Source organism: Gymnoscopelus microlampas (genome assembly GCF_963454915.1).
Source record: "Gymnoscopelus microlampas genome assembly, chromosome: 9".
In the NCBI taxonomy this organism is placed as follows: Eukaryota; Metazoa; Chordata; class Actinopteri; order Myctophiformes; family Myctophidae; genus Gymnoscopelus; species Gymnoscopelus microlampas.
Genome location: NC_139946.1, coordinates 21,281,857 through 21,295,649, shown reverse-complemented (window position 1 = coordinate 21,295,649; position 13,793 = coordinate 21,281,857).

Here is a 13,793-nt window from a genome sequence, read left to right as displayed (position 1 = left end):
GATCAACCCGTTAGTTCATGCTATATGCAGATGATAGTGCACAAAACATTGTGTATTGTTCGCACGGTTGTGCAAATGAAGACCACATTTGTGGAGGCTGGGGAAATAAAGCCAGACATTATGTATGAGCCTTTCATTTTGAATGCGCTAAAAGAGTAAATAATGTCACCAGTGGGACTGCAACCCCTCATCACTGTTGTGTGGTGAAAACCTCAGGATTATAATCTTGTGAATTTTCATCAACTGAATTATATTATTATATTTCATGGAGTAAATAATACCAACCGTATGCTTTTGAAAGCCTTTGTATAAACGCCATTTTGCAATTAAAAGAGATACACCTGTCAATCTAAAAGTAAGACTACTCTTAATTCCTGGTGAATTGTTATTTGGAGATACTAGGGTTATCACTCAAAAATGGCAATATGCAGCAACGGTAATGCAATAATGTGCAGTGCGTGAGAGTCCTGCTCTGCTCCTGCTCAAAATGTCCCTGTAGTTGACTTAAATTTGAGGGGGGAAATGTATAAATACAATTACATGTTTATGTAGTTTATGAATCCATATACAGTATGTTTAATTGTTTTTATATTTATATTGACGTCTATTTTCTTTCTGTCTGTGTGTCAATCCATCAATTTATTTATTTATTAATTGGTTGAAATTCTTGGGGACCAGATTTGTTACACATAAGGTAATGCTCAACTAATAAAAAGCAGAGTCCTCCCTCTCGGAGTTTACGGTCCCATAAATCCGGTTTACGCACAACAGTGATTGTGCGTTCTCTGGACCTTTAAACCAAGACTCAAAACACACCATTTCTCCCATGGATAATGAACCTTTTTAAACCATTCTCCATGTCATGTACGCCCCCTTTTCCTCTTCTGTTCTTTGTTATTTTATGCGGTTTTAACCTTCTTTTAACAGTCTGTTATATTGTATGTGTTTTTTATTCGCATTCTGTACAGCAACTGTGGTTGTTTTTTTTAAATGTGCTTTATAAATAAAAATGGACTTGATTCTAATTGGCCACTAACAAACACCATTAACCACTTTCAACCTGGTGGCATTTCTTTATAGGCGAACATTTGTAGAAATTTCACACAACACATAAAACTCAAAACATAAATGGTGTATTATTACAGCACCTTCATCCAAAGCCCCTTACAGTGTGCATTACATTCATTAATCCATTCACACACTGACTCATCAGGAGTCACTCAGTGTCTTGGTCAAGGACACTTCCAACCGGGAACCCTCTGATTCCGAAGTGGCTGCTGTAGCACCTGAACCACTGCTGCCACATACTGTATGTATGCAACAACTGCCTTCTTATATGTCGCACAAAAATAGTAAAAAATAGCTGATCTACAAGCTCACAGCAAGTCGCGGTGCAACGCGTTGTGGGCTTGTAGATCAGCAATTTGTTTGTTTATTAATTTGTTTATTATTTTTACAAATATTTTGAAAGTAATAGTAAAACATATTGAACTAACGAAAAGTATCAACAAGAGCTTGTGACTAAATAATAATTACATTGGATCCATCTTTTATCCAATTCTCGAAAAGTAAGAGTTTTGGACATACAAGGTTTATGCCCGACAGCGACGATGTACAATAAACCGACACCAAGAATGGGAATGGTGACGTGTGCCCGTGCTGCAGGCACATCATGTACTGTACTGCATTTAATCCCAGGACCCCTGGCAGGGGATCTGCTTGCTGGATGGAGGCTGGCTGGGCCTTATGAAAAAAACGCCACCATCACCACAATAATAACTCATTGTCCAGAGCTCTCCTGAGCAGTGGAAGTAATCTTTCAATCTAACCCGTGAGGAAATACAGATATTTTGTGAAAGCACATGAGGGGATTAGGCAGGGTTTGGTACCTCCTGGGGGTACTGGGCCTGTGTCATGCTGCGAGCGCGCACACACGCAGCACCAGGGGCCCCATGGAAGCCCGTTAAGGATGGAGAGGATTTGGGCCCGTAGCAGCATCATTTTGATAAGACCCAAACAAAGCCATCAGCATGGGACCTGTGTAGGGGGTACAATGGTTGATTCTGTCTCCGCTACTGTATTTTTCTCTCTCCTTCTCCATTTACACAGTCTAACGAGGGAGAGTAGATTAATCAGAAATGTACAGGGGAAATACTTTTGGTTGTGGTAATGAACAATGTCAAGGACAACAGATTATGTTTCCAAACTGAATTTGCATAGTTTTTTGGGCTTGAATCCATAGTACTGATACCATACTATGTGATACTGCAATGTGCATCCCTTTAACCACTTAAGATCTATTTCATAGCGAAAATACAAGCTTATGTGTCACAGCTCAACCACATTTTTGGAAAATGTCTGCCAATTTCTTTTAATTATTGAAAATGACAAAATAACAGTAATAATAAAAGGAAAAACAGATTTTTTTTTTGTATATTTCCACATATGGTGTCATACACAAAAGACTGTTGCCATGTTCAAAATGCTTTTTGTTTTTTTAAACAGTATCTTACTCCTCCTAAGAGGCCACACAGAGGCCTTAGTTATTAGTTCTCACAACTGACACACACACACACACACACACACACACACACACACACACACACACACACACACACACACACACACACACACACACACACACACACACACACACACACACACACACACCTATTAACCCTCTCTGTGGCTCACAGTTCTGAGTTAATTCCTAATGAAAAATAAATTGAGTTCCTCCCCAACACTTTCATAACATTTGCCTGGCAGAATGAATGGGCCGCTTTATGAGAGAGGACACACTGTTGTTAATGATTTTATAAGAAGGGAGTCCACCTGACATCCTGTTTTCTATTACTAAGCTTTATTCAATTTGTGGAGCGCCCAGCAGGTGACCTAACCTATGAAAGGGCGTTCCAAATGGAATTATCAGGCCTCCTTGAAATTTTATAAATTCAGAATTGGCCTCGCCACTGGGGGGTCTCGTATGACAAACTAATGGTTTCACCTTTAGCTTTGCATAAATCAATCGAGCCAAAGGTTAGAACACGTCATGCCAAGGCATATCAGTGCTGTTTTGAAACGTCAGAACATGCAGCGATGTTGGGAAGTGTGAATGGCAGGTGCATGAAGTCATCGTTTGTGCAACCTGACTGTTTGTGTGTGTGTGTGTGTGTGTGTGTGTGTGTGTGTGTGTGTGTGTGTGTGTGTGTGTGTGTGTGTGTGTGTGTGTGTGTGTGTGTGTGTGTGTGTGTGTGTGTGAGAGAGGCGCACGTGCACGTGTGTCTGTGTGGGCAAAATAATAACATACAATACTTGTTAGTATTAGTGTATTATTATACAATTATATGACTATATACAACTAATATTGAATAAATATTAAAAAATGTTGATCACACAACTGAAGGAACAGGATGAAACTATTATTTGACAAGTTTGATCTAAAACATCTACATTTATATGAATATGTATATTTCACAAATCTGTAAAGCCCGGAAGTTTAACGCGCAATTTATACTTTATCCTACTGTCATCAGGCTGAAACTAGCAGACCTACAAGCTCACAACACATCACAGCGAGCGACGCATTGTGCGCTTGTAGGTTTGCTGTTTTCGGCGCGCGGCACTGTCGTACGACCAAGTCGAAATCAGGCCTAAAGCCGCACGGAACCTTTTGTTCTCGTTTTCCCGTCGGAACAGACGCAGCCGGCTTCCGCTGCCACTCAGTTCCAGTTGGTGACCTAACAAGAGGTTGACAGCGAGGGGACAAAGAGAGAGCCAATCAGTAACACTTGTTGCACCTGAGAACATGGAAATGTGCGAGAGAGTGCTCCGTTTGAGAATAATGGGAAAACATTGTCATGTAAAGATGTGTGGAATATGGATAAGATCACTCAGCTGTGATAAATCTCACGCAGGACAAATGCTTTTTATGAGGCATCGAAGCGTAAAAGGAAATTCATTTGTAAATTGCGCACAGGTCTTTTTTTTTTTTTTTTGTGCTTCAGATTCGAGTTGCCACAGAGCAATGGCTGTTTTTTTCATACGTACACAGCTGGCAATTCATATTTAAACATAATTAAATATTTGTCAATATTGTAATCCGGTCAAAAGTCTGACTTGAATAACTCTATTTTACTTCTACACTTCTTTTTCAGTTAAATAATATTGTGCCTATATAATACTTACAGTCCGTATACATCTAAAATCTTTATTCGGGTAAAACGTGAGGCAAAAGGCGTTTTAAACATTCAGAAACTGAGGTCAAGTCCTGTGCAGTCACTTGGACCAGACATTGTCAAACAGTTACAGGGGCCATCAAGCAAATAAATGCACCGTAATGAAAATTCATGCCACTTTTCTTTTTATTTACTCCATATGAACTCTGGGCCACCTTTCAAATAACTTGAGCATTGAGAATTGAGCATTTTATTCTGGTCTGGTGAGTTGGTCAGCTGCACAAGACATGGACCATTTAAAAAAGAATTTCTAAAATAAGCCAGACCAAAGATGGCTGACCCAATTCCTCTCCCAAAACATTCCATCATAATCACACTCAGGAACTCTGATCGTACTTTAAAAAAATGCAGAAACCTGTCTCAAGTGTGCTACTAAAGTCAGTCATACTCTCCTCAGGAAAACCCTTCTGACCCTGGAAATGTGACAAATAGAAGCTACGCTAACCTCAGGCACCTCAGTCTACCAAATGGAAATGGGCAAGCTACAGTATAAAGCCTGTAACCATCCATCGTTATCTTGTTAGCTATTATTCTATAATAACTTCTTTGATTAATCGAATAATCAAGAGGCACGTTTTCAAAAATATTTGGAAAATAATCATAATTATATATACACTGTATATTTATATATATATATATACAGTACCCTATGTGTATATCTCTCAATAGATAGATAGATAGATAGATAGATATTAACCAACCAAAGATTATTTTATACGTCGTCGCATAGCGTCGTGCAAACATTTTGAAAATAGCTGATCTACAAGATCACAATGCATCGCAATGTGACACATTGTGAGCTTGTAGATCGGCTATTTTCACTATTGTTTTGAAGCAAATTGTTTTGAAGCGTTTCGCCTAGAATGACATGCCCAAAACAGATTATTAACAATTATTTTATTAAGTTATCGATTATCGATATTTTTTTATAATCGATGAAATCAATTTGTTTAATTAACTGTTGCTTCCCTAGCATTAGATCCCTTTGATTTGGGTTGGTTGATCACCTAGGCTACACAAACGATGCAAATATTATGACATTTTATTTAGAATTGCTTATAACAAGACAAAGGGCTTCAAAGCACAGTCAACGGCGTGGTGGGTGGGGCATGGCGACGGACCTTTGGCATTTTCAGGACAGGAAAATTGATAGGAAGTTGAGTACACATGGTGCAGCTGCAAGATGTGTAATTCATTCATGGCCAATCAAATGTCCACTTTTCATTACTTTCAACCACATGAACCCTAGCAGCAACCCTATTCTGGGGAGAACATTTTCAGTTCACAACGCGTCGCAACATGTCACGTGAGTGTGTAGATCGGCTATTTTCTGCAAAGAGATTTGGTGCAGAGGAAACAAAGTAGGGGGACTAATATAGACCCCTGGGGGACTCCGGTCAATGAATAGGGTTTAGGTGGTTAAGAAAAGCGTGCTGCACTCTTGTGCATTGGCCTACGGTTACAGTGTCATGGAAGAAAAAACGTAGAAACATAATTTCTAAGGTTGTTTGGGAGAAGCAGAGTCATCATCAACAACAACAACAACAACGAAGAGCAGATGATTACAATATTGGGGGGGAATTCAGTTAACCAAATAAAAACGGGAAATCATCTGTGTCATTTTATATTTTTGCGTTGGCTATTCAAAAATAGCAGACAAACAAGCTCACAGCACATCACTTCATGCATTTAAAAGTTGCCACATGTGGGTTAGAATGTACCAAAATATTTGGTACATGCATGTAAACGTTGCCACACGTGGGTTAGAATGTACCAAAATATTTGGTACATGCATTTAAACGTTGCCACATGTGGGTTAGAATGTACCAAAATATTTGGTACATGCATTTAAACGTTGCCAACATGTGGGTTAGAATGTACCAAAATATTTTTACCAGCTTGAGGAATTCATATCAAAGTGAAACAGACAAGCATAACACACTGTATATAAAGTGGGCGCACCTCCGGCAGCTAAATCGACGGAAATAGCACAATAGACGAGTGCATGGCTGTATGCTGGAGATCCTCATTCACTGTAAAATTGTAGTGTGCTGCTGATTTTCAAACGACACACTCCCTACAGCACCTCTCCTCTCACATCACATCACGGCGAGTCCCCAAATACCACACACACGCAGTCAAGGAAAAATCTGCCACTGTACCACGCCTTGTCAGTTTGCCCAGATCCGCTGCGTGCCTCACACCAACGGCCTGCCCCCCAAAAATAGGGCCCTGAGAGTCTAAAAGCCCTGTTAGCGGACCCTAGAGGCTGTGCTGCTGCTTACCCCAACCAGACCAAAGTGGTTTTGAACCGATCGACATCCTCTCACTGGAGGGGCTACAAATGGAACATTTATAATGATTTTATTGTCGAATTGGGGGAGTACACTGTATGCTAGTGTGGTTTTCAAACTTTTTTCATGTCAAGGACCTCCAAATGAATATGCTTTGTGTTGTTAAAATGTTTCAAAAATATCTTTTCAAGATGTTTTGAAAATAGGATATCTACAAGCACACAATGCGTTGTGAGCTTGTAGATCGGCTATTTAAAAAAAGCTAAAAGTATATAGATCTATAGTGGTTAAACTGATTTTGATGTCATTAACTACTGTAATTTTGCTGGGGAACCCCTGGAATCCTCTCAAGGACCCCTGGGGATCCCTGGACCCCACTTTGAGAACCACTGCTGTATGCTATTTATACACCGAATGGTTAACAAACACACTTTCTAAACAACAGCACAAGCTTTGAAGTTAAATGAAAGTAACAAAAATATACTAAGTGCCTTTAAAAACAGTTAGCAAGTGGATGTTCTGTCCTGAGGGGGGCGCTACAGGTAAGGTCATGGTGACATCTTGTTAAAGACCAAAGTGTTGGATAGGCAGACATACCCACACTACCATCCTTAGAGCCTAGATAGGTACGTAGACAGACACACGGCCAGATGGCCTGCCGGCCGGCAGGAATAGATAGATGGCTTATGAAACAGAAGACAGATACAGTGCATATAGTAAAGCCAAAGTAAAAAGATGTTAATGGCAGTTGCCTTAGCAGGCCTCTAAAGAGATGCCAGAGAGAAACCAAGTTGCAGTCCAAGAACAAAAAAAGCCTCAAAGCAAAAAAGGCGCCTGAGTCATAAGCGTGAGCAAGAGTCATTAATCTAGCCTCGCTGCGAGGCAAAATGTACAGTATAAAAATATAGCATGTAAAAAAATATAATGCATCTTTGTTTAATAATGTGTCTGCTGCATTATAATCATAAATTTAGAATTTCACGGCCAATTCACACCATATTATTTAATTACTTCTGCATGCTTAGTATAATAACCTTGCTCTGTGGAGCACATTAATGTATTGGCTCAATCTCTGCTTAGTCAGTGTCTAAATATAACCACAGGGTGGCAATGTATGGACGACACTCACTTTCACAGGGTAACAACGTATGGACGACACTCACTTTCACAGGGTGGCAACGTATGGACGACACTCACTTTCACAGTATCCTGCCAAAAGGACAGATGTCTATTGCATGTTTCCACTGACATACATTCAATGCCAGTATATACTGGGGAACTAATTCAAATAATGGGGCATATGACAACATATCAACCTGGTTTCTAGTAATGTAGCACTAGCAAGTGTATCTTTTTTTTATTTAAATAGCCAATGTACAAGCTCACAGCACATCGTAATGTGATGCATTGTGAACTATTTTCACTATTTTCAGAGCTTTTCGAATCTCGCCCCTGACTACTCCATATTGCAATAAATAAAACTGATACTAACACTAAAACTAATAAAAACTATACGAAGAAATGTCCGTAGTGATTATTCTATTGATTACTTTTTCAATTAATCGAAAGCAGTGTTATTTAACATAAAAAAGTATATATCAATGAATTGATTAAGCATTAAAGGAGAGTGCCGGTCATTTTAGGTTGTGTGTTTGATGTGTCGTTGATTGTTTGTGCAGAACGACATGACGCTGGTTGCTTGTTTCTCTCACACACGCCAGGTTCTGTGAGAGAAACAAGCAACCAGCGTCATGTCGTTCTGCACGAACGGTAGCTCATGCGCGACATTCAGCGCATGTTTGAGTATCATGAGATGCCACGATGAGCAGTAGTAGAAAAAACAACAACTTTGCATCGGTTATAATAGACGATTTTCACTCTTACACACGTCTCCCATTATGCCGCTGTAAGGGGTCTGCAGAATGTACAACAGGGGCAGATCTGGAAATATTTAACGTTCCTTTGTATGTTGGTGAGTGACACATCAAACATACAACCTAAAATGACTGGCACTCTCCTTTAAGCCCTATTTTATATTATATTGCACAACGGTTTTGAGTAAAACATTTTTTTTTACATTATTGTTAATTTATTTGTAATGAATTACATTGATTTGTTTGATTAATTGTAGCACCCCTATCATCTACAGATACTAACTTCGGTGGCATTGCGTCTCCCTCTGAGAATGTGCAGGAACAGTCCATCACGGACACAGAGGATATAGCCTTGGATGGGAAAAGCCTTAATGATCGGGTGAATTTCACAGAACGATACGGCTTTGATACGGCAACATGAAATATGGCTGCTGCGTCACGCACTTCCACGCTACAAAGTAAAGCGTGGCCCTGAGCTCTGCTCCCATTGTGTGGATGTGACAGGAAGTGGGCCCTGCCCTGACTCCTGAGTCCTGAGCACTGTTAACAGGTCATGAAACGACTGGCTGGCTCTTGTCACAGCATCAGTGAGGGCCAGCAGGGGGACAGAGCAGGACGCAGGTGGTGAAGACAAACTTATGGCCAGCATACATCATGAGTCGTGCTGGAATTGACCAGCATGTAATGTATCACTCAGCAGACTGCCCCGGTCAGGGGGATGTATATGCAGTGGTGTAAAGTACATTTACTCAAGTACTGTACTTGAGTACACTTTTGAGGATTTTTTTCTTTACTGGAGTATTTCCAATTTTCAATACTTTTTACTTCTACTCCACTACATCTCGATACAAATATTGTATTTTTACTGCACTACAATTATTTGAAAACTTTAGTTACTGGTTACATTGTAGATTTTGATTATTATTACAGAACGCAAAGCGACGTGTTGTGAGCTTGTAGATGTGCTATTTTCAAATGATCTTTATACATTTAAAAACTTTTGGAATGGGACATTCTACATAATGAGTACATTTACTTTTAAGTATACTTTGATGCCAATACCTTTATACTTTTACTCAAGTACATTTTAAATCCTGTACTTTTACTTTTAACAGAGTATTTTTACATTGCAGTATTGATACTTGTACTTAACAAATGTGAGTACTTCTTCCATCACTGATAATATGTATGAAGTAAAAATAAATAAATCAATGCAGCAGTACTGGGTTAGAATCAGGGGAATCATTTGGGGTCCTAGGGGATGGCAAGCAATATGCAAATTGTTGCATATTAATCTGATTTTAGAACAGTGATGAGTGCATCTCAATCCATGTCCATCCATCTACATATGAAACAAAGAGATGTGTTTTATTGTCTGCTACCATATATTCATTAGCAGTGGTGGAAGAAGAATTGGGAATTGGGATTAGTAATTTACTTGAAAAAAATGGAAATACTCGACTAAAGTAAAAGTACCTTTACTCGAGTAAATATACTTGGTTACTTTCCCCCACTGGTGAAGACAAACTTATAGCCAGCAGCAGTTATACATCATGAGTCGTGCTGGAATTGACCAGCATGTAATGTATCAGTCAACACACTGCCCGGGTCGGAGTTCTGTAATATCCACAATGCAGTACTGAGAAGTCATTTGGGGTCCCAGGGGATGGCAACTGCCACCCTCTAGCGTTTGCATTTAACCTCAAATTCTGTCTGTTTATGGATATTTGCTCCGTTTCTGAATGGCCATCCATATGTGACATGTGACACATGTTAAAGGGCATATAAGTGGCGGCCATTTCGTGGTTCCGCAGATAGAAAACCCATTCATTTTTGCCATAGAGATTTCAAAACATATTTATATAAATTATTTCAAGCCTGGAACCAAGCCATGGGCTCCTGGTCAATCATGACCATAAACCATTTGATTCTGTGTCAATAAATATTTGAATATTTAATGATATTATATAATATATAGTATTTATTAATAAATTCTGTGGTTTTCAAAAAAATTTTTTACACAGAATCAACTGTTTTATGGTCATGATTCATCAGGAGCCTGGATGGCTTGGTTCCAGGCTTAAAATAATTAATATAAATCTCTATGGGAATAATGAATGGATTTTCTATCTGTGGCACCACAAAATGGAAAAAACGTTACATGAGGGACTTATATAGTGTGGAACTACAAAATGTACTTCTATCAGTCAATGCTGCCTGGGGGTAACCCATTACCTAATAGTATTTTCAAATATGACAAAACATTGCTCACAAAGATATTTTTGATATCACATATCAAAGAAATAGGTCCCGCACACTGTCTGGAACTTGCAAATATATATTTATATATATATAAAACTCTGTATTTAATAATATTTGATACTGTATCAAAGATCCCTTTGTGAACATTTGGGTCTTCCCGTTTGTCCTACGCACCTGTCACTAACCTTTGATGTGCATCGACCTTCTTCTAAAAATATGACTAACAAAAAAATGACTAACAAAGTATCCCTTGTTGCATGCTATTAATAAACTTTAATACATTGTCCTCAAACACTGACTGGTTGGGAGAAAAACAGCCGTTCATGTGCATAAATATAATTCGAACTGCCGAAGATCACAGGAATGACAGCCGTGTATTTCTGTTTTAGGGTGACTTCTCCCCCTTTGAGTTAGGAGCAGGGGGGGTTGTGTCACAGCGGTGTCAAAGTAGATGGGTGGCACTATTTTGGGTATATAATGATGTTGTAGAATCCCCCCCAGTTATATGCCAGCTGGCTCATCTGAACCTGAGCGCTGTGCTTGCTTTGTCTGTTAAATCCAGAGCTTGCACTGAAATATTTAAGAAGTTCATGAGACAATTGCTGCCATCTGTGCCCCGCTGTTCAGCCCTCTCGTTTGGCTCACCATAAGGCCAGCATCTAAGCAGAAATGTGTGAGAGAGGTGTCAAAATAGTTTTCTCCCGTGTGCTACACACCACAAATCTCAATATCCAGCTGAATAGTATAAACATCACCTTTAGTTCGCTCACGCACAAGCCCATGCAAAACTGCTGCTGCACAGACTGGCGAAATTTCCATATCCATGCGGGAGGATAGGAAACGAGGAAACATTTACACAAGACTGCTTCGACATAGTTGAAGAGACCTCTTTTGCCTAGGTGTTTTTTTTTTTTTTTTTACAGTGTCATTGTGTAGCAAGCAAGGCTCCTGTAAGAGCTTTAGGAATTTCTCAATAAATTTCTGATTTCCTGAGTCCAAAAAGCATTGGAGGAAGGGTGCAATCAGCCCAGGTTTGTTCTAGACAACATCCCTTCCTTCCTCACTGTAGCAGAGTGTCAAAGCGAGACATTCAGATGTGTCGCTTGCTTTTCCACCACCAAACACTTTCCCAGGACAGCCACTTTTCTCTGAGACATAAACAGTGAATGCCTTGCCTAAGCAATTCAATCTGCCTCCACAGATTGTGATACAGACAACAAAGAACTTATCTTCCGAGTGGAGCCATTCATCGATGAATGTGTTTGTGTGTGCCAAACAGAGGGAGACAGCATGAATAGACCTCTGTCACACCTGAATACTTACTTCTCTTTTATGACTCTTGTCACTGTTTCTAGTTCTTGAATTCATCTATTTGCCAACTGCCTCTACCAATTAAATTCAATCTCAAAAGCAACAATTCTAGTTGCAGATAGTGTTTAATTTTGTTTTACCTGAATATCAATCATTGTGAATATCAAGTAGAATTCTGTCTGTAAGAGTGAATTTAACTGGCAGTTACAGTTAGCAAACACCTGAATTCAAGAACTTGTGATAATGTTTGCTATGTACAAGTTCATAGTTTGGATTGAGTGACAATCTCCTCATGATTCACAAGCATTAAAAAGATGTGATGAGGAAAATGTCTGCAATGTGCACAGTGGCACAAAGTACCATTGGTGCAATTCAGTGAATTCACAACAAAGAATACAATTAATGTAAATACAATGTCAATATCAATATAGAGACCTATAGACTTAGTAATAGATTTTAGTCTAATTTAATGAAACTGGCTTTAAACGTGCCATTAGCTGGCTTTTAAACTGGCAGTGGAAGTTAAGATAGAAGAACAGGCATTCTGCCATCTAAATTGCTGGTTCATTGTTCTTATCACATCGTTTTGTTGTTGGTGAGTCAGTGTTTCACCATGAGAGTGTTGCTACCCACCCACACTCATTTCCTCCACAGAGAACTCATTTTTACATGGCTGGTGTCAAATGACCAAAAATAAAACCAGTAGCCATGTTGTTTTACAGCTTATCTTCAAAGACACACACTGTATGGACTCACAGCAACAAAGGGCCTTATCCTAAGGTTTACATTGCCGTTTTTTATACATCGGTCTATTACCACAGTCATGCTGAAAGAAATACACTATCATTTTAGGGCATTGTGCTGGCACAGCAATGTGAACAATGGTAACTTGAACAATTTTTCAACAGCTTTGAAATATTGCACATGATCTATTCAGGGTTGTACCACAGTATGTTATTGGTCAGATGTGAAGAATTGAATCAGGACACAGAAAGACAGCATGTACATGAAGAGGTGAAATATTAGGCTAATGTAATGCCGATCTACATACTCAAATGCGATGCCTTGTGAGCTTGTAGATTGGCTATTCTTGCAATTTGAAGTACAATTAAGTATAGCGTTGAAGTGTTTTTTTTTTAGAATATTTGCTGCTAGTGTGATGATAGCCATTATGAGTCAAAACAAGTTCACACCTTGACACACACCTTGACTTTTCACCATATTTCACCCTATTATTCACTCTTTTGTGGCAGCCTCCCTGACAGCAGCTTATCAAAAGCATTAAATGATGCAAATCCCTAGGGAGCCCACATCTATCAAATGTTCCAATACATAAACCGCATTAGGCCTTTAATTAACTGGTTAGACCGCAAATCCCCATCATTATTAGCCTGATGAATGTGCTGAAAAGATTCCTGGAAGGATTAAAAACATGGACGGCGGACGCATCTCCTTTGAAGAGAGTTTAAGATGGCCACTGAGAGAGAAAGAGACACGCACGCACACACGCGCAAACACACACACACACACACACAGGAATATGTGCGGCTTTGTGTACAGTCCTTGAGGAAGGGAGGGAGTCGTCCTTCAGTGAAGTCACCGAGGACTGATTTGGCCAATGTTTACTTAGCTACTGTACACGTTCAGCTGAGAACAATAATACAGGGGCAGTGCAAAATGGCCGCTGGAGTCACTATGTCAACAATGTAAAAGAGCTCAACATGAACTCCCGTCTCCACTTACAGTATGTCTTGTGCGAGCAAAATATGGAGAAAACCTCATACAGCAACTTTCTCTTTTTTCTTTTTGTGTCCATT